Source organism: Eschrichtius robustus, chromosome 9 (genome assembly GCF_028021215.1).
Source record: "Eschrichtius robustus isolate mEscRob2 chromosome 9, mEscRob2.pri, whole genome shotgun sequence".
Classification (NCBI taxonomy): Eukaryota; Metazoa; Chordata; class Mammalia; order Artiodactyla; family Eschrichtiidae; genus Eschrichtius; species Eschrichtius robustus.
In genome coordinates, this window is record NC_090832.1 from 80,977,944 (window position 1) to 81,003,108 (window position 25,165).

Below are 25,165 nucleotides of genomic sequence, written 5' to 3' on the forward strand. Positions count from 1 at the left end.
CCTTTTCGTCTTGTTTACGTTTTCCTTTGCTGTGCAAAAGCTTTTAAGTCTCCTTAGGTCTCATTTGTTTATGTTTCTTTTTAATTTCCGTTTTCTAGGAGGTGGGTCAAAAAGGATCTTGCTGTGATTGATGTCATAGAGTGTTCTGCCTATGTTTTCCTCTAAGAGTTTGATAGTGTCTGGCATTACATTTAGGTCTTTAATCCATTTTGAGTTTATTTTTGTGTATGGTGTTAGGGAGTCTTCTAATTTCATTCTTTTACCAGTAGCTGTCCAGTTTTCCCAGCACCACTTATTGAAGAGGCTGTGATTTCTCCATTGTATATTCTTGCCTCCTTTATCAAAAATAAGGTGACCATATGTGTATGGGTTTATGTCTGGGCTTTCTCTCCTGTTCCATTGCTCTATATTTCTGTTTTTGTGCCAGTACCATACTGTCTTGACTACTGTAGGTTTTTAGTATTGTCTGCAGTCAGGGAGCCTGATTCCTTCAGCTCTGTTTTTCTTCTCAAGATTGCTTTGGCTGTTCGGGGTCTTTTGTGTTTCCATACAAATTGTGATTTTTTTTTTGTTCTAGTTCTCTGAAAAATTCCATTGGTAGTTTGATAGGGATTGCATTGAATCTGTAGATTGCTTTGGGTAGTAGAGTCATTTTCACAATGTTGATTCTTCCAATTGAAGAACATGGTATATCTCTGTATCTGTTTGTGTCATCTTTGATTTCTTTCATCAGTGTCTTATAGTTTGTTGAGTAACCGTCTTTTGTCTCCTTAGGTAGGTTTATTCCTAGGTATTTTATTCTTTGTGTTGCAGTGGTAAATGGGAGTGTTTCCCTAATTTCTCTTTCAGAATTTTCATCTTTAGTGTATAGGAATGAAAGAGATATCTGTACATTAATTTTGTATCCTGCAACCTTACCAGTTCATTGATTAACTCTAGTAGGTTTCTGGTAGCATCTTTAGGATTCTCTATGTATAGTATCATGTCATCTGCAAACAGTGAGAGCTTAACTTCTTCTTTTCCGATTTGGATTCCTTTTATTTCTTTTTCTTCTCTGATTGCTGTAGCTAAAAATTCCAAAAGTGTGTGGAATAATAGTGGTGAGAGTGGGCAACCTTGTCTTGTTCCTGATCTTGGTGGAAATGGTTTCACTTTTTCACCATTGAGAACGATGCTGGCTGTGGGTTTGTCATATATGGCCTTTATTATGTTGAGGAAAGTTCCCTCTATGCCTACTTTCTGGAGGGTTTTTATGATAAATGGGTGTTTAATATTGTCGAAAGCATTTTCTCCATCTATTGAGATGACCATATGGTTTTTATCCTTCAGTTTTTTAATATGGTGTATCACATTGATTTGCATGTATTGAAGAATCCTTGCATCCCTGGGATAAACCCCACTTGATCATGGTGTATGATCCTTTTAAGGCGCTGTTGGATTCTGTTTGCTAGTATTGTGCAGTAGATTTTTGCAACTATGTTCATCAGTGATATTGACCTGTAGTTTTCTTTCTTTGTGACATCTTTGTCTGGTTTTGGTGTCAGGGAGATGGTGGTCTCATAGAATAAATTTGGGAGAGTTCCTCCCTCTGCTATATTTTGGAAGAGTTTGAGAAGGATAGGTGTTAACTCTTCTCTAAATGTTTGATAGAATTTGCCTGTGAAGCCATCTGGTCCTGGGCTTTTGTTTGTTGGAAGATTTTTAATCACAGTCTCAAGTTCAGTGCTTGGGATTGGTTGGTTTGTAGTTTCTATTTCTTCCTGGTTCAGTCTTGGAAGGTTGTGCTTTTCTGAGAATTTGTCCATTTCTTCCAGGTTGTCCATTTTATTGGCATATAGTTGCTTGCAGTAATCTCTCATGATCCTTTGTATGTCTGCAGTGTCAGTTGTTACTTCTCCTTTTTCATTTGTAATTCTATTGATTTGAGTCGTCTCCCTTTTTTTCTTGATGAGTCTGGCTAATGGTTTGTCAATTTGGTTTATCTTCTCAAAGAACCAGCTTTTAGTTTTTTTGATCTTTGCTGTTGTTTCCTTCATTTCTTTTTCATTTATTTCTGGTCTGATCTTTGTGATGTCTTTCCTCTGCTGACTTTGTTTTTTTCTTTTTTTTTTTCCTTTCTTTCTCTAATTGCTTTAAGTGTAAGGTTAACTTGTTTATTTGAGATATTTCTTGTTTCTTGAGGTAGGATTGTATTGCTATGAACTTCTCTCTTAGAACTGCTCTTGCTGCATCCCATAGGTTTTGGGTCTTCATGTTTTCATTGTCATTTGTTTCTAGGTATTTTTTTATTTCCTCTTTGAGTTCTTCAGTGATGTCTTGGTTATTAAGTAGTGTATTGTTGAGCGTCCATGTGTTTCTAATTTTTACAGATTTTTTTCCTGTAATTGATATCTAGTCTGATAGCATTGTGGTCGGAAAAGATACTTGATACGATTTCAATTTTCTTATATTTACCAAGGCTTGATTTTTGACCCAAGATATGATCTATCCTGGAGAATGTTCCAGGAGCACTTGAGAAAAAGTGTATTCTGTTGTTTTTGGATGGAATGTCCTATAAATATCAATTAAGTCCATCTTGTTTAATGTATCATTTAAAGCTTGTGTTTCCTTATTTATTTTCATTTGTGGACGATCTGTTCATTGGTGAAAGAGGGGTGCTAAAGTCCCCTAGTATGATTGTGTTACTGTCGATTTCCCCTTTTATGGCTGTTAGCATTTGCCTTATGTATTGAGGTGCTCCTATGTTGGGTGCATAAATATATACAATTGTTATATCTTCTTCTTGGATTGATCCCTTGATCATTATGTAGTGTCCTTCTTTGTCTCCTGTAATAGTCTTTATTTTAAAGTCTTTTTTGTCTGATATGAGAATTGCTGCTCTAGCTTTCTTCTGATTTCCATTTGCATGGAATATCTTATTCCATCCCCTCACTTTCCATCTGTATGTGTCCCTATGTCTGAAGTGGGTCTCTTGTAGACCACATACATACCGGTCGTGTTTTCGGATCCATTCAGCCAGTCTATGTCTTTTGGTTGGAGCATTTAATCCATTTACATTTAAGGTAATTATTGATATGTATGTTCTTATTACCATTTTCTTAACTGTTTTGGGTTTCTTATTGTAGGTCTTTCCCTTCTCTTGTGTTTCCTGCCTAGAGAAGTTCCTTTAGCATTTGTTGTAAAGCAGGTTTGGTGGTGCTGAATTGTCTTAGCTTTTGCTTGTCTGTAAAGGTTTTAATTTCTCTGTCGAATCTGAACGAGATCCTTGGTGGGTCGAGTAATCTTGGTTGTAGCTTTTCCCCTTTCATTACTTTAAATATGTCCTGCCAGTCCCTTCTGGCTTGCAGAGTTTCTGCTGAAAGTTCAGCTGTTCACCTTATGGGGATTCCCTTGTATGTTATTTGTTGTTTTTCCCTTGCTGCTTTTAATATTTTTTTCTTTGTATTTAATTTTTGATAGTTTGATTAATATATGTTTTGGCATGTTTCTCCTTGGGTTTATCTTGTATGGGACTCCCTGCGCTTCCTGGACTTGATTAACGATTTCCTTTCCCATATTAGGGAAGTTTTCAACTATAATCTCTTTAAATATTTTCTCAGTGTCTTTCTTTTTCTCTTCTACTTCTGGGACCCCTATATTCGAATGTTGGTGCGTTTAACGTTTTCCCAGAGATGTCTCAGGTTGTCCTCAATTCTTTTCATTCTTTTTTCTTTATTTTGCTTTGCAGTAGTTATTTCCACTATTTTATCTTCCAGGTCATTTATCCATTCTTCTGCCTCAGTTATTCTGCTATTGTTTCCTTCTAGAGAATTTTTAATTCCATTTATTGTGTTGTTCATCATTGTTTGTTTGCTCTTTAGTTCTTCTAGGTCCTTGTTAAACGTTTCTTGTCTACTCTCCATTCCAGTTCCAAGATTTGGGATCATCTTTACTATCATTACTCTGAATTCTTTTTCAGGTAGACTGCCTATTTCCTCCACATTTGTTTGGTCTGGTGGGTTTTTACCTTGCTCCTTCATCTGCTGTGTGTTTCTGTGTCTTCTCATTTGGCTTTGGGGACTCTGTTTGGGGGTCTCCTTTTCAGAGGCTGCAGATTCGTAGTTCCCGTTGTATTTGGTGTCTGCCCCCAGTGGCTAAGGTTGGTTCAGTGGGTTGTGTAGGCTTTCTGATGGAGGGGACTGGTGCCTGTGTTCTTGTGGGTGTGTCTGGATCTTGTCTTTCTGGTGGACAGATCCGCATCTGGTGGTGTGTTTTGGGGTGTCCGTGACCTTATTGTGATTTTCGGCAGCCTCTCTGCTAATGGGTGGGCCTGCATTCCTGTCTTGCTAGTTGTTTGGCATGGGATGTCCAGCACTGGATCTTGCTGGTCTCTGAGTGGAGCTGGGTCTTAGCGTTGAGACGGATATCTCTGGGAGAGCTTTCGCCATTTGATATTACAAGGTGCCAGAGGTCTCTGGTAGACCAATGTCCTGAACTCGGCTCTCTCACCTCAGAGGCACAGGCTTGACACCCGGCTGGAGCACCAAGACCCTGTCAGCCACACAGCTGGGGGTGAGAGCAAGAGGTAGCTTTGGTACATCTCAAAGACCACCAATGAGGTTCACTGACCATTTTCTCTCCAGAAGTGAAGAAAACAAAATTCAGACTTTGGCTAGTCAGCCACTTTGGTAGCCAGCCTCCAAGATGGACCTAATTATCCCCTAATTATCTCCCAGTCTCCATGTACCAGTGTGGCTCCTCGCACTTGAAAAGGGTTGACTGTTTAACTAATAAGAAATTGCAGAAATGACAAAGTGCAGCTTCCAAAGTTATAAAAGACATTGCAGCTTCTGCTTTGGTTTCTGCTAGATCACTCATCCTGGGGTAAGCCAGCTGCCATGTCATGAGGACACTCAAGCAGCCCTAAGGAGAGATCCATGTGGCAAGGAACTGAGGCCTCTTACCTACAGCCACGTGAGTGAGTCATCTCAGAAGTCAAAAGATTTAATTTTTTAAATTTTTGGTTGTGTTGGGTCTTCGTTGCTGCACAGGGTTTCTCCAGTTGTTACTAGAGAAGCAGGGGTTACTCATCGTTGTGGTGCACGGGCTGCTCCTTGCGGTGGTTTCTCTTGTTGTGGAGTATGGGCTCTAGGTGCATGGGCTTCAGTAGTTGTGTCATGCAGGCTCAATAGTTGTTGCTTGAAGGCTCTAGAGCACAGGCTCAGTACTTGTGGCACACGGGCTTAGTTGCTCTGCGGCATGTGGGATCTTCCCAGACCAGGGATGGAACCCCTGTTCCCTGCATTGGCAGGCAAATTTTTACCCACTGTGCCACCAGGGAAGTCCAGTGTGCTCTTTTTTAAACCTAGTCAGTTTTCACTATTTTCTATCTTAACGATTCTGTATTAAAGAAAAAAAAAAATAATACTCCTTTCTACCCCTCCTCTTTGAGGATTATATATGAAGAAGTATGTCTTATTTATTAACCTCAAATTTTCACCTTACTTTTAAGAAGTAATCACAATGTCAAGTATTTAATACTTTTCACTTCCACCTTGAAAAGCATGGATATTAAAGTGCTAATACAATTACCTTCCCTGGTCTATCTTTTTTAGTTTTTGTTATGTATAAAAAACAACGAAAAACATGCATGGTTTGTAAGGAAATGACAAATTTCAGAAAATTCAGCATCTGAATACACTGTAAACATAGCTTCTAGATAAAGACACAGAAAATTGCCAGATACTCAGAGGCCCCCTGGTCCCATTCCAGTGACTCCCCTTAAGGTTTAATATTGTTCTGGTATCTAACAAAAAGATAACTTTACCTGTATTTTGTATTTTATATAAATGTTATGGCACAGTAAAATCACTTTTGGATTGGGCTTTTTTATTTTATGTTGTTTGTGAATATGCCTATATGGTTGCCTGTTGTTGTGATCATGCATTGCCACTGTTGCATAGGATTCCATAATGTAAATATTTAACTATTAATTAATTTATTCCAATGTGTATTACAATATGAGTGATTTTCAGTTTGTGTCTATTGAGAACAGCACTGGTATATAAATTCTAGAACTTGAGCTTTGGTGGTGTGTCTATAAATTATTGTTCAGTATACACGTAGTAGTAAAATTTTCGAGTCATAGCTTTCTTGTGTTTATCTTTTTAGATATTTCTAAATATTTTCAAAACTTTTGTATGATTTTTCATCTTCAGCAGCAGTGAATGAGATTCAAGGATTATACACATTCTTGTCAAACTTGATAATACCTGTCATTTTCATTTGAACTTTCTGGTTGGTGAGTGATAATTCCAGGTATCACGCTTTTGCATTTAATTGACTACTAAGAAGCCAAGCATCTTTTGATATGTTTACTTAACATTCTGTACTCTCTTTTTTGAAATATCTTTTGGTATATTTCCCCCATTTTGCTATTCCATTATCGTCTTATTGAAGACTTCCTTTTTTTTTTTAACATCTGAAGACTTCTTATTTAGGAGTTTTTAATACATGCTTGAGATGAGTTCTTCTCTCTTTCTTTCTCTCCTTCTCTTTCTTTAGATGAGTGTCAGTTTTTAATGTTAATAACATCGAATTTGTTATTTTCCTCTTTATTTATTTAGTCTTATTTCTATTTATTTATGTAGTCTTCTTACCTGTAGCAGAACACATTATTTATTCTAAACCACAAATATGTTTTCATTTCTTCAATAAATGTAATTATTAAGCTTTAAATTTAAGTTAACTTTCTAAACTAAATATGTTGTATCATAGTGAGTATTAATGTTTCTATGACAGCTGAAAGGTTACATTTATTCAGAAAATGTTGTATCAGCTTTCTTTTCATTTGCTCCTACTTCTCATTGATTCACAGTGGTAAACATCACTTCATCCATGGATCTGACTTTTCTCTGGTTTCTCATGGTCATTCTCACTAATTCGTCTTGCCTCCTGAAATCTTTAGCAATCCCATTATTCCACAGAAGCAAAAACCTTCCTTGGGCCTTTTTCCTCAGAAGATTGATTATTCCCACATTTTAAATGGGAGATTGCAATAAGTTAGGAGAAAATGCCACAAGGGTCTCTCTTTTTTTTTTTTTTTTTTCACATCCTGTATCAGCCTCTGCTTGCACTCTCTGTTCAAAGATATTTGTGCAACACATTGATGGAAGATGCCACTTGTTTCTCTCCTTGGGGAAAAGACAGATTAATTACCTAACAAATAAAATAAAGAGAGTGTCTTGCTCTTTTCAAATGTTGGACAGGATTGCTTGCATCCTAATTTAAATGTTTCATGTGACTGAAGCTTAAGATTCCTAAACTTTAATCCATACTTGCACCATGCACAGCACCCAACAGGAGAGCTTTACATAACCCCATGAGACACTTGTGTGCAAGTGGAACAGATAAAAATATAAAACTATTGCTGTCTTTTTGTGTCATAAAAATGATTTTTTGTCTCATTTAAAATATTTTTTTCTAAAATCCAAAAACATGTCAGGCTAAAATATTGTTATTTCAAATATGGTAAAATCGAAGACCCTTCAAATTTCTTTCCAGTTTTGTTGATGATGGGATGCCGTCAGAGATATGACTTCATTAAACACAATAGGTAAGATTCCTTCATAGGCCTGATTGGGGAATATGAAAATAAACCCCAGAAAAATCTGGACATTTTCTAGTTCTCAAATATTGTTTAAGATGGTAGAAAGGGCCCTTCATTGTCCTATATGTTAATGCAGATCAATTGTGAGAGGTGGGGATAAAACAAGCAGCCTAAATATCCTTTATGTTTGTTGTACTACTAGTAGAAAGAGGAAGGGTCAACATGTCACCATGGTTGATATAGCAAATAAGCTGCTTGAAACTACACAGAAACGTACCTGCTTGTATTTTCTGTGCAGTTACCCTCTCTTTTGGTGTGCCCTGATACCTCCCTCAACTTATGTACCAACTCCAGCAGCATTAAGCAGAAATCCAAAGAAGTCTATTCTTTGGAATTATGAGGAAGGGAAGAGTCAAACATTTTATAACATGCTCTATACAAGGATACACGTCACCATCCTTATCTATGTCATGCCATGCATGGAGGGTCAGTAGGTTCAGGGGATTCTGGAAGCACCAAGTTCTGTGGGGTTAATCACAGTTGCATTCATGGGCAGTAAAAGAGAAGGGCCTTATCTTGGTCACTTTCTCAATGCTAGTAGCTACAAAAAGAAGAGGATAGCAGACATCTTAGGGAGAAGAACCAACATTAAATGAAATGTCCTAATTACTCTAGGCAACCTCTCATGGTGGCCTCCCATAGCTCCTCAAATCCCTACATACTTGCACAAGGGATAGTGTAATATTACTGGAGTGTCTGACTGCAGATTAACATTATTTTTGTTGAAAAAAATAAAAATAGGTTCAAGTGATAGGGTTTGAAAAGGGTTCACAGTGTGACGGAAACTATTGTAACAATGTGGACAGAACCCTTTGGATGGATTCATCATGGTTTTTTTTTTGTTTGTTTTTTGTTTTTTGCTTCTTCAGAATCTGTAGTAGCGATTGGTGTGTTCCTTGATACATCCCCGCTTCTTATAAGTGTTAGATGGAATACCCCATTAGGAAGAAGTGCACGTAAGGAAGATTAGTGAGTCAAACTCCTCTGCCCTCTGTCAGCAGTGGGTGCAAAGGGATTTAGACCAAGTGCTTTCATCCTTTGATTTGCAAAGTTTTCACTATATGAATGATGTTTTGTTTGTTTGCAGGTCAGGAGCCTTGGTCTCAATATCCCTGTTTAAAAAGTGATATCACGTGTCTGCCAGAAAGAATTGCTGATGATACTGGGAAAAATTGAGAGTTATCCTTAACAATTAAGGGTTTTGTAGCAACATGGATGGACCTAGAGATTGTTATACTGAGTGAAGCAAGTCAGACACAGAAAGACTGACATCATATGATATTGCTTATATGAGGAATCTAAAAAAGAAAAAAAAAAGGTACAAATGAACTTATTTACACAACAGAAATAGAATCATGGATATAGAAAACAAACTTATGGTTACCAGGGGATAAGTGGGGAAGGGATAAATTGGGAGATTGGGACTGACTTATACACACTACTATATATAAAATAGGTAAGTATTGATAAAGACCTGCTTTATAGCACAGGGAACTCTACTCAGTGGTCTGTACTGGCGTATACGGAAAAAGAATCTTATAAAAAAAACCAAGGGTTTTGGGATTATATAATAAATATAAATGTGCAAACCTTTAACATGAAAGGAAAAATCAGTTAACTCTGTGGTCCCTGTTATGGTGTAAATATTTTGTACCTCTAATTTTAAAATTTTGAAACCCAGCTCCCATGTTGATGGTATTAAGAGGTGGGGCTTTTGGGAGGTGATTAGGTTATGAGGCCAGAGACCTCAAACATGGGATTAGTGACCTAATAAATGTAGCACACAGAAGATCTTACGCCCATTCCATGATTCCATTGCCGAGCGAGAAGACCCACATTATGAACCAGAAGTTGGTCCCTCGCCAGACACTAAGTCAGCTGGCAACTTGTTCTTTTTTAAAAAGAAAATAATTAGATAATTAATTAATTAATTTTTTGGCTGTGTTGGGTCTTTGATGCGGTGCGCGGGCTTCTCATTGAGTGGCTTCTCTTGTTGCGGAGCACGGGCTCTAGGCGTGTGAGTTTCAGTAGTTGTGGCTCACGGGCTCAGTAGTTGTGGCCTGTGGACTCTAGAGCACAGGCTCAGTATTTGTGGTGCACGGGCTTAGTTGTTCCATGGCATGTGGGATCTTCCTGGACCAGGGCTCGAACCCTTGTCCCTTTTATTGGTAGGCAGATTCTTAACCACTGCACCTCCAGGGAAGCCCCTGGTTACTTGTTCTTGAACTTTTCAGCCTCAGCAATTATGAGAAAACAAAAATATTCTGTTGTTTATAAAATACCAAGTCTCTCGTATTTTGTTTTAGCAGTCAAAGAGCTGGCTGAGGAGAAATATCTGTGAGCTTGAAGACATATGAGGAGAAACCTTTAAATCTCAAAAGAAAAGAGAAAATGGGCAGGAAAGAAATCAACAGAACAGAGTAATCAATAATTGTGGAACAATGAAAAATGCTGTGACCTATACATAATGGGTATAGCAGGAGGAGAATAAAGATAATAAAGAACAGAAAATATTTTTTTAAAAATGACTGAGAATCTCTCCAAATGAATGTCTGACACTAAATCCACAACATCGAAACTTAAAAGAACATATGAATAGTAAAGAAAACTGACCAATATCTCTCAGGAACATCAATGCAAAAATCCTCAACAAAATATTACCAAATCGAATCCAACAATATTTTGAGAGAATTTTATATCATGAATGAGAGGAAATAATCCCAGGTATGAAAGGCTGCTTCAACATTCTAGAATCAAATAATTATATCCATCATATCCACACCTTAAAGACAATCATTAGCATATCAATAGATTCAGAAGACCTTTGAAAAAATCTAACACCCATTCTTCATAAAAACTCTCAGTTAAAGAAATAGACTGGAGCTTTCTCAAGTTGATAACAAAGATTTACAGGAAACTTTTATCTTACATCATGATTAATGGTCAAAACCATGAAACTTTTCCACTAAGTTCAGGTAAAAGCAAGGATGTCCCCTTTCATGACTCCTTTTCCATATTTTACTCCAAGTCCTTGCTAATGCAACAAGGCACGAAAATAAATAAAACAAATACAGATTGGGTAGAAAAAAATGAAAGCAACCTAAATAAAATGTGGACCAATATACTTTATGGACACCTCACCAAAGAAAATAGACACTATGCATATAAGTATACAGAAGAATAATCCAGATTACATGCTGCCATGAAAAAGCAAATTAAAAATACAATTACATACCACTATGTAACACTTAGAATGGCTAAAATGTGAACAATGACAAGAACAAATTCTGTAGGAGATGTGGAACAATAGGAAATGTCATTTGTCATTGGTGGAAATGAAAAATAATACAGCTACTTTGGTAGTCTGATTGACACTTGCTAGAATATTGAGCGTTCCCTCACTGTACAATCCGTCAAGTGTTCTCATGGATATTTACTGAAAGTAGTTTAAAACATACTTCCAGAGGAAAATCTGCATATGGATATTTATAGCACCTAATTCAATATTGCCAAAATGTGAATGAAACTAAGGTGTCCTCCAATAGGTGAATGAAATGATATAGTATTAATATATTCTGGGAATGGGATAATATTGAGCACTAAAAAAGTAAGCTATCAAGCCATATAAAGAGATGGGAATTCTTTTTTTTTTTTTCTTTTGAAATATAGGTGATTTTCTTTATTTTGAAATTTAAATTTTATTGGAGTATAGTTGACTTACAATGTTGTGTTCATTTCAGCTGCACAGCAAGTGATTCAGTTACACATATGCATATATTCATTCTTTTTCAGATTCTTTTCTGATAACAGTATTCCCAGAACACTGAGTAGAGCTCCCTGTGCTATACAGTAGGTCCTTGTTGCTTATCTGTTATATATAGTAGTATTCGTATGTTTACCCCAAGCTCCTGATTTATCCCTACACCCCACCTCTCCCCTTTGGTAACCGTAAGTTTGTTTTCCAAGTCTGTGAGTCTGCCTCTGTTTTGTAAGTTAGTTCATTTGTATCAATTTTTAGCTTCCACCTAGAAGTGATATCATCCAATATTTGTCTTACTCTGTCTGACTTACTTCACTTAGTACAATCATCTCTAGGTCCATCCATGTTACTGCAACTGGCATTATTTTCTTCTATTTTATGGCTGAGTCATATTCCATTATATATATGTATCACATATTCTTTACCTATATTCATATGTTGATGGACATTTTGGTTGCTTCCATGTCTTCGCTATTGTAAAGAGTGTTGCAGTGAACATTGGGGAAGATGTGTCTTTTCGATTTATGCTTTCCTCCAGATATGCACACAGGAGTGAACTTGCTGGATCATCTGGTAGCTCTATTTTATTTTATTTTACTTCATTTCATTTCAATTTCAATTTTTTTGGAATAGAGTTGATTTACAATGTTGTGTGTTACAGCACAGTGAAGCAGTTATACATATATCCAATCCTTTTTGGATTCCTTTCCCATACAGGTCATTACAGAGTATTGAGTAGAGTTCCCTGTGCTATACAGTAAGCCCTTATTTGTTATCTCTTTTATATATAGTGGTGTGTATATGTCAATCCCAATTTCCAATTTATCCCTCCCACCTCCCCTTACTCTGGTAACCTCCATTCTGTGCTCCATAGTGGCTGTTACCAATTGGCATTGCCACCGATAGCATAGAATTGGTGGCACAGGGGTTAAGAATCTGCCTGCCAGTTCAGGGGACACAGGTTCGAGCCCTGGCCCGGGAAGATCTCACATGCCACAGAACAAGTAAGCCCGTGCACCACAACTACTCAGCCTGCGCTCTAGAGCCCACGAGCCACAACTACTGAAGCCTGTGTGCCTACAGCTTGTGCTCCACAACAAGAGAAGCCACCACAAAGAGAAGGCTTCGTACCACAACGATGAGTAGCCCCCGCTTGCTGCAAATATAGAAAAGCCGCGCGCAGCAACGAAGACCCAACGCAGATTAAAAAAAAAAAAAAATAAGTAGTAGGTTTCTCTTTTTTCCACACCCTCTGAAGCATTTCTTGTTTGTAGACATTGTGATGATGGCTATTCTGAGTGGTTCCAGGTGATACTTCTTTGTACATCTGATTTGCATTTGTCTAACATAAAGCAATGTTGAGTATCTTCATATGTGCTTTTTTTTTTGAACAGTGTCAGTAAGATTTATCCCTTGAAAAAGGGTTATTGAAAGGTTGCCTTGTTTTGAAGTCTACTTCGATTACCTACCCCAAGACATTTTTTGAGGGCTGTTGTCATTTACAGCTCCCCAGGCATTGTGAATATGAAGTGCGTATAAGGTCCAGTTTTAGAATTGTTGTTATGGGAAACAGAAGGCGGCAGGATTTCTACTGCCCCTCTCTGGTTACTGACACAACCTTAGATGTAGGGCAAGTCCTGTTCTTGGGTATTAAATTAGAGTGGAATGTGCCTGACCACACATGTAAGGGCTTCTGTCCCATTCCTTCTTCCCCCTTACCCTTCATCCCCCGAACAAGTATAAACCCCTGCAAAATCACCTGTTGAGGGTGCCGTCTTGTAGAGTGGGATGACCCTTACAAAGGAGTCGGGAGGTCGGAACCCAAACACCAGGATATGTTGAGAGCAGGTGATTTTCCAAATGTCATCCAGCCCAGAGAGTCCACCATCCTTTGGGTGTCAGAGGGTTGGTTTAGTAGTATGAGGGCACACTTAGATCTGGAGATAGTGATCCCATGCAGAGGGGACCAGGTACTACATGTTCAAGGGGGGCGAATTAGCTGGCATATCCTCCCGAGGTCCTCAGGCCCACAACAGTCCAGCCTTGGGACCAAATTGTGTCTGTGTCCAGGGATGTGACCCTAGTACGTTCACTGCGACTAAACAAATTTAGTGATCATTTTTCTTTTCTTTAATTTAATTTTAAATTTATAATGGAGTATATAGTTGATTTATCATGTTGTGTTCATTTTTGACATACACCAACATGATTCATTTATACAGAGATAACTATATATTCTTTTTAGAATTATTTTCCCATTGAGGTTACTAAAGGTTGTTGAGAAGAGTTCCAAGTGCTCTACAGCAGGTCCATGTTGATTACAAGTTTTCTCTCTGTAAATATGTATATACTAACTCCAACCTCATGATTTATGCCTCCAACACACCTTTCCAGTTTGGTAACCATAAGTTTGTGTTCTAAGTCTGGGACTCTGTTTCTGTGTTGTAAGATAGTACCTTTCTATCAATTTTTAGATTCCACCGATAAGTAATATCATATGATATTTTTCATTGCCTGATTTATGACACTTAGTATGAATGTATGTAGGTCCTTCTGAGTGGCCCTAAATGGCCTTATTTCATTCACTTCATGGCTGACTAATATTCCATTGTACATATCTACCATAATTTCTTTATCCATTCTTCCTTCCAAGGACTTTTAGGTAGCTTCCGAGTAGAGGCTCTTGTACACAGGGCTGCATAAATTTTAGAGTGCCTGGGTCCTGTCAATTTACGTTTTTTCCAAGATACAGGCCCAGGAGTGGAAGCGCCATATGCTCTGAAGCTCTGGTTTTTAGATTTTTAAGGAATCACCACCCACTTCTCCAGAGTGGCTGTTAGCAATTTACATTCCCACCATCAGCTTGTCAGGGTTCCCTTTTCTCCACGCCCTGTCCTGCATTTCAGGTTTTACAGTTTGTGAGGTTGGCCATTCTGACTGGTGCGAAGTGATATCTCTTTGTAGTATTAATTTACATCGCCCGCCTGTTTTGTTGGCCAACAATGGAGTAAGGGTTTTTCCTGAATATATTAAGGAATAACGCATACGGCCTTTTTGGCACACTGCATCATTGGCGATGTTCAGCAGCTTTGCATGTGCTTTAATGACGAGTGCAAACTACCCCTTGAAATCCCTTTCCTGCAATTCTGCCTTGCTTACAAGGCCTTTACGAATACTTGGCTCAAGAAATGACTCCATTAGAGGTGTCAGTTACAACCCTGCATGTTTGTGAATTGCAGTGCCCCTGAGCACCGGTTTTCAACTTGTTTAGGGAAGCAGACACAAAGGGGCAGGATTTCTACAGACCCATTCCAGTTACTGGGGCACCTGAAGGATAGGGAATTTCTTCTTCCAGGTAGGAAACTAGAGTGGCATATGCCTGTCCAAACATCTAAGGCTTGTATCTCATTCCATCCCGCCATTCCCCTTCTTCACCGGAAAATTCCAAGCCGTGCAAAACCGGCTGTTGAGTGTGCAGCCTTCCCAAAGTGGGGAGACTCTAAGGAAAGGAGCTGGGGAACCCGACTACCAGGAGACGTGGAGATGAGGTGACTTTTCCAAACTCTTCCCGATCAGACGGTGTACCATCCTCTGGATGTGCCATGCATGTTTTAGCTGTAGGAAGGGTCCCCTGCACCTGGAGGTATGGGACCCATGGAATGGGGGCCAGGCAGTATTACTCTAAAAGTGCTGCATTTGCTGTCCCATCCTCACGAAGCCTCTCAGACCAACGAGTGTAGAGCCTTAGGTCCCATCCAGCTCTGTGTCTAGATATGGTCAGTCCAGGTTGCATCACAGCCCTTGAACAAATTTTGTAAGAATTTCTCTCTCTCTCACTGTCTTTATTTTGTTCTTGTTATTTAATTTTATAATGGGGTATAGCTGATTTTCAATACTGTGTTTCTTCCTGCTCTACATCTATCCACTTGATTCACTTAAAGAGAGACATCAATAAATTATTTTACAGATTGTTACCAGTCTTATATATCCTTTTCTGGTGACAACAGTGTGCTGAGTCCAGCTCTTTGAGCTATAGAGTAGGTCCTGTCGAATACCTATTTTGTTTATGGAACCGTATCTGTGCTAATTTCAACCTCCTGGTTTATGCATCACCCCGCCCCACCTTTCTCCTTTAGCAGCCATAAGTGTGTTTTCTAAATGCGTGACTCCGTTTCTGTTTTGTAATTGCGTTCATGTGAAGGCATTTTTAGATACTATCTATAAGTGATACCTTATGATAAGTCTCTTTTTTATGTCTGACTTAAGTCACTTAGAATGATCGTACCTCAGTCTCCACGAGTTGCTGCCACTGGCCTTATTTCATTGATTTAATTGCTGAGTAATATTCCATTGTACATAAGTACCACATCTTCTTTATCCATTTTTTCCTTCCAAGGACATGTAAGTTGTACCCAAATCGAGGCATTTCTAAACAGAGCAGCCCTAAACTTTGGGGTGCCTGTGTCTTGTCGATTTTTTGGTTTTCCCAAGATATACGCCCATGAGGGGAAGTGCTGTATGCTCTGTAGCTCTGTGTTTTAGAAGTTCTAAGATACAGCATACACTTCTCCAGAGTGGCCGGTGGCAATTTACATCCCGCCGATCAGCATAACAAGGCTCCCTTTTCTCCATGGCCTGTCCTGCATTTCTGGGTTTTACACTTTTTCAGCATGGGCCTTTTGACCAATGCAAAGTGAGACATTTTTGTAATGCTGATTTGCATTGCCCGCTTGTTTAGTTGGCCAAAAAGAGCATCTGCGTTTTTTCCAAAATTTATTCAGGAAAGAACGCAGACGCCCTTTTTGGCCAACTGCATCATTGTCGAAGTTCTGCGGAATTTCATGTGCTTTAAAGGCGAGTCCAATCCACCTGTGAAAAAGTGTTTCCTGCAATTCTGTCTTGCTTTGAAATCCTCTTCGTTGCCTTACCTCAATACATTTTTAGACGAGAGTGATCATTTATAACTCTGCAGATTTGTGAATTGCCGTGCTCCTGAGCTCCATTCTCCAAATCGCTTTTTTGGGAGCTGGCCACAAACCAGGAGGATGGCTTCAGGCCCTATTCTGGTTGGGGGGACAAGCTGAACCTGTGGTTAATTCTTCTTCCTGATGGAAATTAGAGTGACCTGTGCCTGTCCCAACACCTAGAGCTACCCTCTCATGGGTTCCCCCTCTTCCCGTTCATCCTCAGGACAAATTGCAACCTGTACGAAACAGGAGGTTAAAGGTGCTGATTCTCCAACTGGGGAGATTGTTAGTAAAGCGGCTGGAATGGCGAACCCGAGCACCAGGGGATGAGGAATGAGGTGCGTTTCAGAAACCTTTCCCGATCACACTGTATACCATCCACTGTGTTTCCCATGCATTTTTTCGCTGTAAGAAGATTCCCTTGAACCTGGAGAGTTGGGACCCATAGAATGGGTACCACGCACTATTACTTTAAAGGGTAGGCGTTTGCTCACCCAACCTCACCAATCCTCTCAGCCCAAAGAGTGTCCAGCCTTATATCTAATCCAGCAGTGGGTCTAGATATGGTCGATCCAGGTTGCTTCACTGCCCCTGAACGAACTTTGTACGAATTTCTCTCTCTTTCACTGTCTTTGTTGGGGTTTTTTTTTTTGTAATCTATTTTTATAATGGGGTTTAGCTGATTTTTACTGCTGTGTTTATGCCGCTTTACACCCACTTGATTCATTTACAGAGAGATATCAATATATAGGTTTTAAGATTCTTACTAGTCAGATATACTCTTGTGCGGTGAATAGGGGGCGTTGAGTCCAGTTCACTGAGCAAGGGGTAGGTGTTGTCTGTTACATATTTGGTTTATGGAATGGTATGTGTGCTAATTCCAAACCCTTGTTTTATGCCTCACCCCACCTCACCTTTCCAGTTAAGCAGCCATCCAGTGTTTTCTCAATGTGTGACTCTGTTCTGTTTTGTAATCCGGTCATGTGTAGCGATTTTTACTTTCCCTCTATAAGTGATATCTTATGATACGTGTCTTTTTCTGTGTGACATATTTCACTTAGAATCGTCGTACCTAAATCCACTCATCATGCTGCTAGTAGCCGTATGACATTGATTTCATGGCTGAGTGATATTCCATTGTACATAAGTACCACACTTCTTTATCCATTTTTCTCTATCCTGGCATATTTAAGGTGTACTGAAGTGGAGGTTCTTATAACCAGAGCAGACCTAAACTTTGGGGTGCCTGTGTCTTGTTGATTTTTAGTTTTCCCATTTTATACGCCCACGAGTGGAAGGGCCCTATGCTCTGTAGCTGTGTTTTTTAGATGCTTTAGGAAACACCATGCACTTCTCCAGAGTGGCCGTTGGCAATTTACATCCCGCCCATCAGCCTAACAAGGCTCCCTTTTCTCCCTGGCCTGTCCTGCACTTCTGGTTTTTACACTGCTTTGGATGGCCTTTGGACGGATGGGAAGTGAGACTTATTTGTAGTGCTGATTTGCCTTTCCGGCTTGCTTGGTTGGCCAAAAAGGGCGTATGCGTTTTTTCCTGAATATATTCAGGAAAAAACGCATACGCCCATTTTGGCCAAGTGCATCATTGTCGACGTTTTGCCGCTTTTCATGTGCTCTAAAGGCGATTCGTATCTACCTCCTGAAATCTGGGGGCTTGTCCCCGCACATTCCTCTCTAATATACAACCTCGGAACACTACCTTCAGGAAGACTCTGTTGCCCTAGTAACAAGGGTTGAGAACGTAATAATCCTGCCGCCTTGTGGCTGTTTCTCACAACAGCAGCTTTAAACGCAGTGCTAATGGTTGCTTAATAGTCACAAGGACTGCAGGGCTGTAAATGACACCTCCCCTCAAAAAATGCCCTGGCGTAGGGAATAGGCAAGAAAATTCAACACATGGCAAATTTTTCAAGAAGTCAATATGAAGAGAGAAGTTGTACTCACTGTAAAAAAAAAAAGAGGAAAAGAAAAAAAGGATACGCCTAAAGCTCAGTATAAGGAATTATTAGCCACATGCAAATCCAACCTCCAAAAAGGTTTCAGCTCACACCAGTCAAATGACCATCAGCAAAACGTCTACAAACTCTAAATGCTGAAGGGGTTTTAGAGAACTTTGTACCTTCTAGCAGCTGGTGGGATGTAAAGTGGTAACAGCAGTAACAATAACTGAATGGAGCTGCTTTAAAAGGTAAAAATTGAGCTACCAGATGATGTGGCAGGGCACCTTTTGGGCCTATAATCTAAGACCACCAGAATCGGAAAGACAGAGGCAGGCAAATGTGCACTGCAGCAATATTGAAATACCCAAGACATGGAAGCAAAAAAAAGGTCCATAAACAGATGAATTGACAAAGAAGTGGTATATGTACAGAATGGAATAGTAGCCTCGGGAAGAAAACGAAGAGTGCCGTTTTCAGGATTAAAACTGAGCCTAGAAATAATCATATAAGGTAAAGTAAGTCAAAAGGGAATGACAAATATCCTATGATATCATTTATACAAGTTATCCTAAGATTGCTACCAATGAACATACTTCCACAGAAAAAGGCACACACAGACTTATAAAACAAACTAATGGTTAACCAAAATGAAAGGTGGAAGGATGGAAAAATTAGGATTATGGGGCTAACCTAAATAGGCTAATGTATGTTAAATGTATATAAACACTTAACATATAAACTATATAAATTCCCTGCAATTCTGCCTTGCTTTCAAATCCTCTTCGTTGCCTTCCTTCAGTATATTTTTGGACGAGAGTTACATTTATAACACTACAGGATTGTGAATTGCAGTGCCCCTGAGCTCCATTTTTCAACTCGCTTTTTTGGAAGCTGGCCGCAAAACCGCAGGATTTTTTAAGGCCCTATTCTGGTTCTGTGGGGCAGGCTGAGCCTGTGCTTAATTCTTCTTCCTGATGGGAAATTAGAGTGACCTATACCTGTCCAAACATCTACAGCTAGCCTCTCATGGGTTCCCCCTCTTCCCATTCATCCTCAGGACAAACTGCAACCTGTACGAAACAGGAGGTTAAAAGTGCTGATTCTCCAAGTGGGGAGATTGTTAGTAAAGCGGCTGGAATGGCGAACCCGAGCACAAGGAGATGAGAAATGAGTTGCGTTTTAGAAAGCTTTCCCGATCACACGGTGTACCATCTTCTGGGTTCTTCATGCATGTTTTCGATGTTGGAAGATGCCCTTGAACCTGGAGATTTGGGACCCATGGGATGGGTACCACGCAGTATTACTTGAAAGGGTATGCGTTTGCTCACGCAACCTCACCAAACCTCTCAGCCCCAAGAGTGTCCACCCTTATGTCTCAATCAGCTGTGGGTCTAGATATGGTCAATCCAGGTGGCATCACAGCCCCTGAACGAATTTTGTAAGAATTTCTCTCTCTTTCACTGTCTTTGTTTCACGGGTTTTTAAAAGTAATTGATTTTTATAATGGGGTTTTGCTGCTTTTCAGTGCTGTGTTTATGACGCTTTACACCCACTTGACTCACTTACAGAGAGATTTCAATACATAGGTTTTATGATTCTTACTAGACAGATATATTCTTGGGCGGTGAATAGGGGGTCTTGAGTCCCATTCACTGAGCAAGGAGTAGGTCTTGTCTATCACATATTGGGTTAATGGAACCGTATCTGAGCTAATTTGAAACACTGGTTTTATGCATCACCCCACCTCACCTTTCCCGTTAAGCAGCCATAGTGTGTTTTCTAAACGTGTGACTCTCTTCTGTTTTGTAATTCAGTTCAAGTGTAGCGGTTTTTACATTCCCTCTATAAGTGATATCTTATGATAAGTTTTTTTTTTTCTGTGTGACTTATTTCACGTAGAATCGTCGTACCTAAATCCACTCATCATGCTGCTACTAGCCTTATGACGTTGATTTCATGGCTGAGTGATATTCCATTGTACATATGGACCACAACTTCTTTATCCATTTTTCTCTTACCTGGGATATTTAAGGTGTAACGAAGTGGAGCTTCTTGTCTACAGAGCAGCCCTAAACTTTGGGGTGCCTGTGTCTTGCTGATTTTTAGTTTTCCCAATTTATATGCCCATGAGTGGAAGTGCCCTATGCTCTCTAAGCTGAGTTTTTTAGATGTTTCAAGACACACCGGACACCTCTCCAGAGTGGCTGTTGGCAATTTACATCCCGCCCATCAGCATAGCAAGGCTCCCGTTTCTCCATGGCCTGTCCTGCATTTCTGGTTTTGACACTTTATTCAGCATGGCCCTTTTGACCGATGGGAAGCGAGACTTCTTTGTAGCGCTGATTTGCCTTTCCAGGTTGCTTGGTTGGCCAAAAAGGGCGTATGCGTTTTTTCCTGAATATATTCAGGTAAAAACGTATACGCCCTTTTTGGCCAAGGGCATCATTGTCTAGGTTTTGCCGCTTTTCCTGTGCTTTAAAGGCGATTCGAATCTCCCTCCTGAAATCTGTTTCCTGCAATTCTGCCTTGCTTTCAAATCCTCTTCGTTGCCTTCCCTCAATATATTTGTGGACGAGAGTTATCATTTATAAATCTGCAGGTTTGTGAATGGCAGTGCCCCTGAGCTCCATTTTTCAACTCGCTCTCTTGGGAGCTGGCCGCAAAAGCGCAGGATTGCTTCAGGCCCTATTCTGCTTCCGGGCGGCAGGCTGAGCCTGTGGTTAATTCTTCTTTCTGATGGTAAAATAGAGTGACCTGTGCCAGTCCCAAAACCTAGAGCTAGTCTCTCATTGGTTCCCCCTCTTCCCGTTCATCCTCAGGACAAATTGCAACCTGTACGGAACAGGAGGTTAAAGGTGCTGATTCTCCAAGGAGGGAGATTGCTAGGAAAGCTGCTGGAATGGCGAACCCGAGCACAAGGAGATGAGAAATGAGGTGCGTTTTAGAAACCTTTCCCGATCACACGGTGTACCATCTTCTGGGTTTCTCATGCATGTTTTCGATGTAGGAAGATGCCCTTGAACATGGAGATTTGGGACCCACGGGATGGGTACCACGCAGTATTACTTTAAAGGGTCTGCGTTTGCTCACCCAACCTCTCCAAACCTCTCAGCCCCAAGAGTGTCCACCCTTATGTCTCTATCAGCTGTGGGTCTAGATATGGTCAATCCTAGTGGCATCACAGCCTCTGAACGAATTTTGTAAGAATTTCTCTCTCTTTCACTGTCATTGTTTCACGGGTTTTTAAAAGTAATTGATTTTTATAAGGGGGTTTAGCTGCTTTTCAGTGCTGTGTTTATGACGCTTTACACCCACTTGACTCACTTACAGAGAGATTTCAATACATAGGTTTTAAGATTCGTACTAGTCAGGTATATTCTTGGGCGGTGAATAGGGGGTGTTGGGTCCCGTTCACTGAGCAAGGAGTAGGTCTTGTCTATTACATATTGGGTTTATGGAACGGTATCTGAGCTAATTTGTAACCCTCGTTTTATGCATCACCCCACCTCACCTTTCCCGTTAAGCAGCCATAGTGTGTTTTCTAAACGTGTGACTCTCTTCTGTTTTGTAATTCAGTTCAAGTGTAGCGGTTTTTACATTCCCTCTGTAAGTGATATCTTATGATAATTTTTTTTTTCTGTGTGACTTATTTCACGTAGAATCGTCGTACCTAAATCCACTCATCATGCTGCTACGAGCCTTATGACGCAGATTTCATGGCTGAGTGATATTCCATTGTACATAAGGACCACACCTTCTTTATCCATTTTTCTCTTTCCTAAGATATTTAAGGTGTAACGAAGTGGAGCTTCTTGTCAACAGAGCAGACCTAAACTTTGGGGTGCCTGTGTCTTGCTGATTTATAGTTTTCCCAATTTATACGCCCATGAGTGGAAGTGCCCTATGCTCTCTAAGCTGAGTTTTTTAGATGTTTCAAGACACACCGTACACCTCTCCAGAGTGGCTGTTGGCAATTTACATCCCGCCCATCAGCGTAGCAAGGCTCCCGTTTCTCCATGGCCTGTCCTGCATTTCTGGTTTTGACACTTTATTCAGCATGGCCCTTTTGACCGATGGGAAGCGAGACTTCTTTGTAGCGCTGATTTGCCTTTCCAGGTTGCTTGGTTGGCCAAAAAAGGCGTATGCGTTTTTTCCTGAATATATTCAGGAAAAAACGCATACGCACTTTTTGGGCAAGGGCATCATTGTCCAGGTTTTGCCGCTTTTCCTGTGCTTTAAAGGCGATTCGTATCTCCCTCCTGAAATCTGTTTCCTGCAATTCTGCCTTGCTTTCAAATCCTCTTCGTTGCCTTCCCTCAATATATCTGTGGACGAGAGTTATAATTTATAACTCTGCAGGTTTGTGAATTGCAGTGCCCCTGAGCTCCATTTTTCAACTCGCTTTCTTGGGAGCTGGCCGAAAAAGTGCAGGATTGCTTCAGGCCCTATTCTGCTTCCGGGCGGCAGGCTGAGCCTGTGGTTAATTCTTCTTCCTGATGGGAAAATAGAGTGACCTGTGCCTGTCCGAAGACCTAGAGCTAGTCTCTCATTGGTTCCCCCTCTTCCCGTTCATCCTCAGGACAAATTGCAACCTGTACGGAACAGGAGGTTAAAGGTGCTGATTCTCCAAGGAGGGAGATTGCTAGGAAAGCGGCTGGAATGGCGAACCCGAGCATAAGGAGATGAGAAATGAAGTGCGTTTTAGAAACCTTTCCCGATCACACGGTGTATTTTTTTCTGGGTTTCTCATGCATGTTTTCGATGTAGGAAGGTGCCCTTGAACCTGGAGATTTTGGACCCATGTGATGGGTACCACGCAGTATTACTTTAAAGGGTCTGCGTTTGCTCACCCAGCCTCACCAAACCTCTCAGCCCCAAAAGTGTCCACCCTTATGTCTCAATCAGCTGTGGGTCTAGATATGGTCAATCCAGGTGGCATCACAGCCCATGAACGAATTTTGTAAGAATTTCTCTCTCTTTCACTGTCTTTGTTTCACGGGTTTTTAAAAGTAATTGATTTTTATAATGGGGTTTAGCTGCTTTTCACTGCTGTGCTTATGCCGCTTTACACCCACTTGACTCACAGAAAGATTTCAATACATAGGTTTTAAGATTCTTACTAGTCAGATATATTCTTGGGCGGAGAATAGGGGGTGTTGGGTTCCGTTCACTGAGCAAGGGGTAGGTCTTGTCTATTACATATTGTGTTTATGGAACGGTATGTGAGATAATTTGAAACCCTGGTTTTATGCATCACCCCACCTCACCTTTCCCGTTAAGTAGCCATAGTGTGTTTTCTAAACGTGTGACTCTCTTCTGTTTTATAATTCAGTTCAAGTGTAGCGGTTTTTACATTCCCTCTATAAGTGATATCGTATGATAAGTGTCTTTTTCTATGTGACTTATTTCACGTAGAATCGTCGTACATAAATCCACTCATCATGCTGCTACGAGCCTTATGACGTAGATTTCATGGATGAGTGATATTCCATTGTACATAAGGACCACACCTTCTTTATCCATTTTTCTCTTTCCTGGGATATTTAAGGTGTAACGAAGTGGAGTTTCTTGTCAACAGAGCAGCCCTAAACTTTGGGGTGCCTGTGTCTTGCTGATTTTTAGTTTTCCCAATTTATACGCCCATGAGTGGAAGTGCCCTATGCTCTCTAAGCTGAGTTTTTTAGATATTTCAAGACACACCGTACACCTCTCCAGAGTGGCTGTTGGCAATTTACCTCCCGCCCATCAGCGTAGCAAGGCTCCCGTTTCTCCATGGCCTGTCCTGCATTTCTGGTTTTGACACTTTATTCAGCATGGCCCTTTTGACCGATGGAAAGCGAGACTTCTTGTAGCGCTGATTTGCCTTTCCAGGTTGCTTGGTTGGCCAGAAAGGGCGTATGCGTTTTTTCCTGAATATATTCAGGAAAAAACGCATACGCCCTTTTTGGCCAAGGGCATCATTGTCGAGGTTTTGCTGCTTTTCCTGTGCTTTAAAGGCGATTCGAATCTCCCTCCTGAAATCTGTTTCCTGCAATTCTGCCTTGCTTTCAAATCCTCTTCGTTGCCTTCCCTCAATATATTTGTGGACGAGAGTTATCATTTATAACTCTGCAGGTTTGTGAATTGCAGTGCCCCTGAGCTCCATTTTTCAACTCGCTTTCTTGGGAGCTGGCCGCAAAAGCGCAGGATTGCTTCAGGCCCTATTCTGCTTCCGGGCGGCAGGCTGAGCCTGTGGTTAATTCTTCTTTCTGATGGGAAAATAGAGTGACCTGTGCCTGTCCCAAGACCTAGAGCTAGTCTCTCATTGGTTCCCCCTCTTCCCGTTCATCCTCAGGACCAATTGCAACCTGTACGGAACAGGAGGTTAAAGGTGCCGATTCTCCAATGAGGGAGATTGCTAGGAAAGCGGCTGGAATGGCGAACCCGAGCACAAGGAGATGAGAAATGAGGTGCGTTTTAGAAACCTTTCCCGATCACACGGTGTACCATCTTCTGGGTTTCTCATGCATGTTTTCGATGTAGGAAGATGCCCTTGAACCTGGAGATTTGGGACCCATGGGATGGGTACCACGCAGTATTACTTTCAAGGGTCTGCGTTTGCTCACCCAACCTCACCAAACCTCTCAGCACCAAGAGTGTCCACCCTTATGTCTCAATCAGCTGTCGGTCTACATATGGTCAACCCAGGTGGCATCACAGCCTCTGAACGAATTTTGTAAGAATTTCTCTCCCTTTCACTGTCTTTGTTTCACGGGTTTTTAAAAGTAATTGATATTTATAATGGGGTTTAGCTGCTTTTCAGTGCTGTGTTTATGACGCTTTACACCCACTTG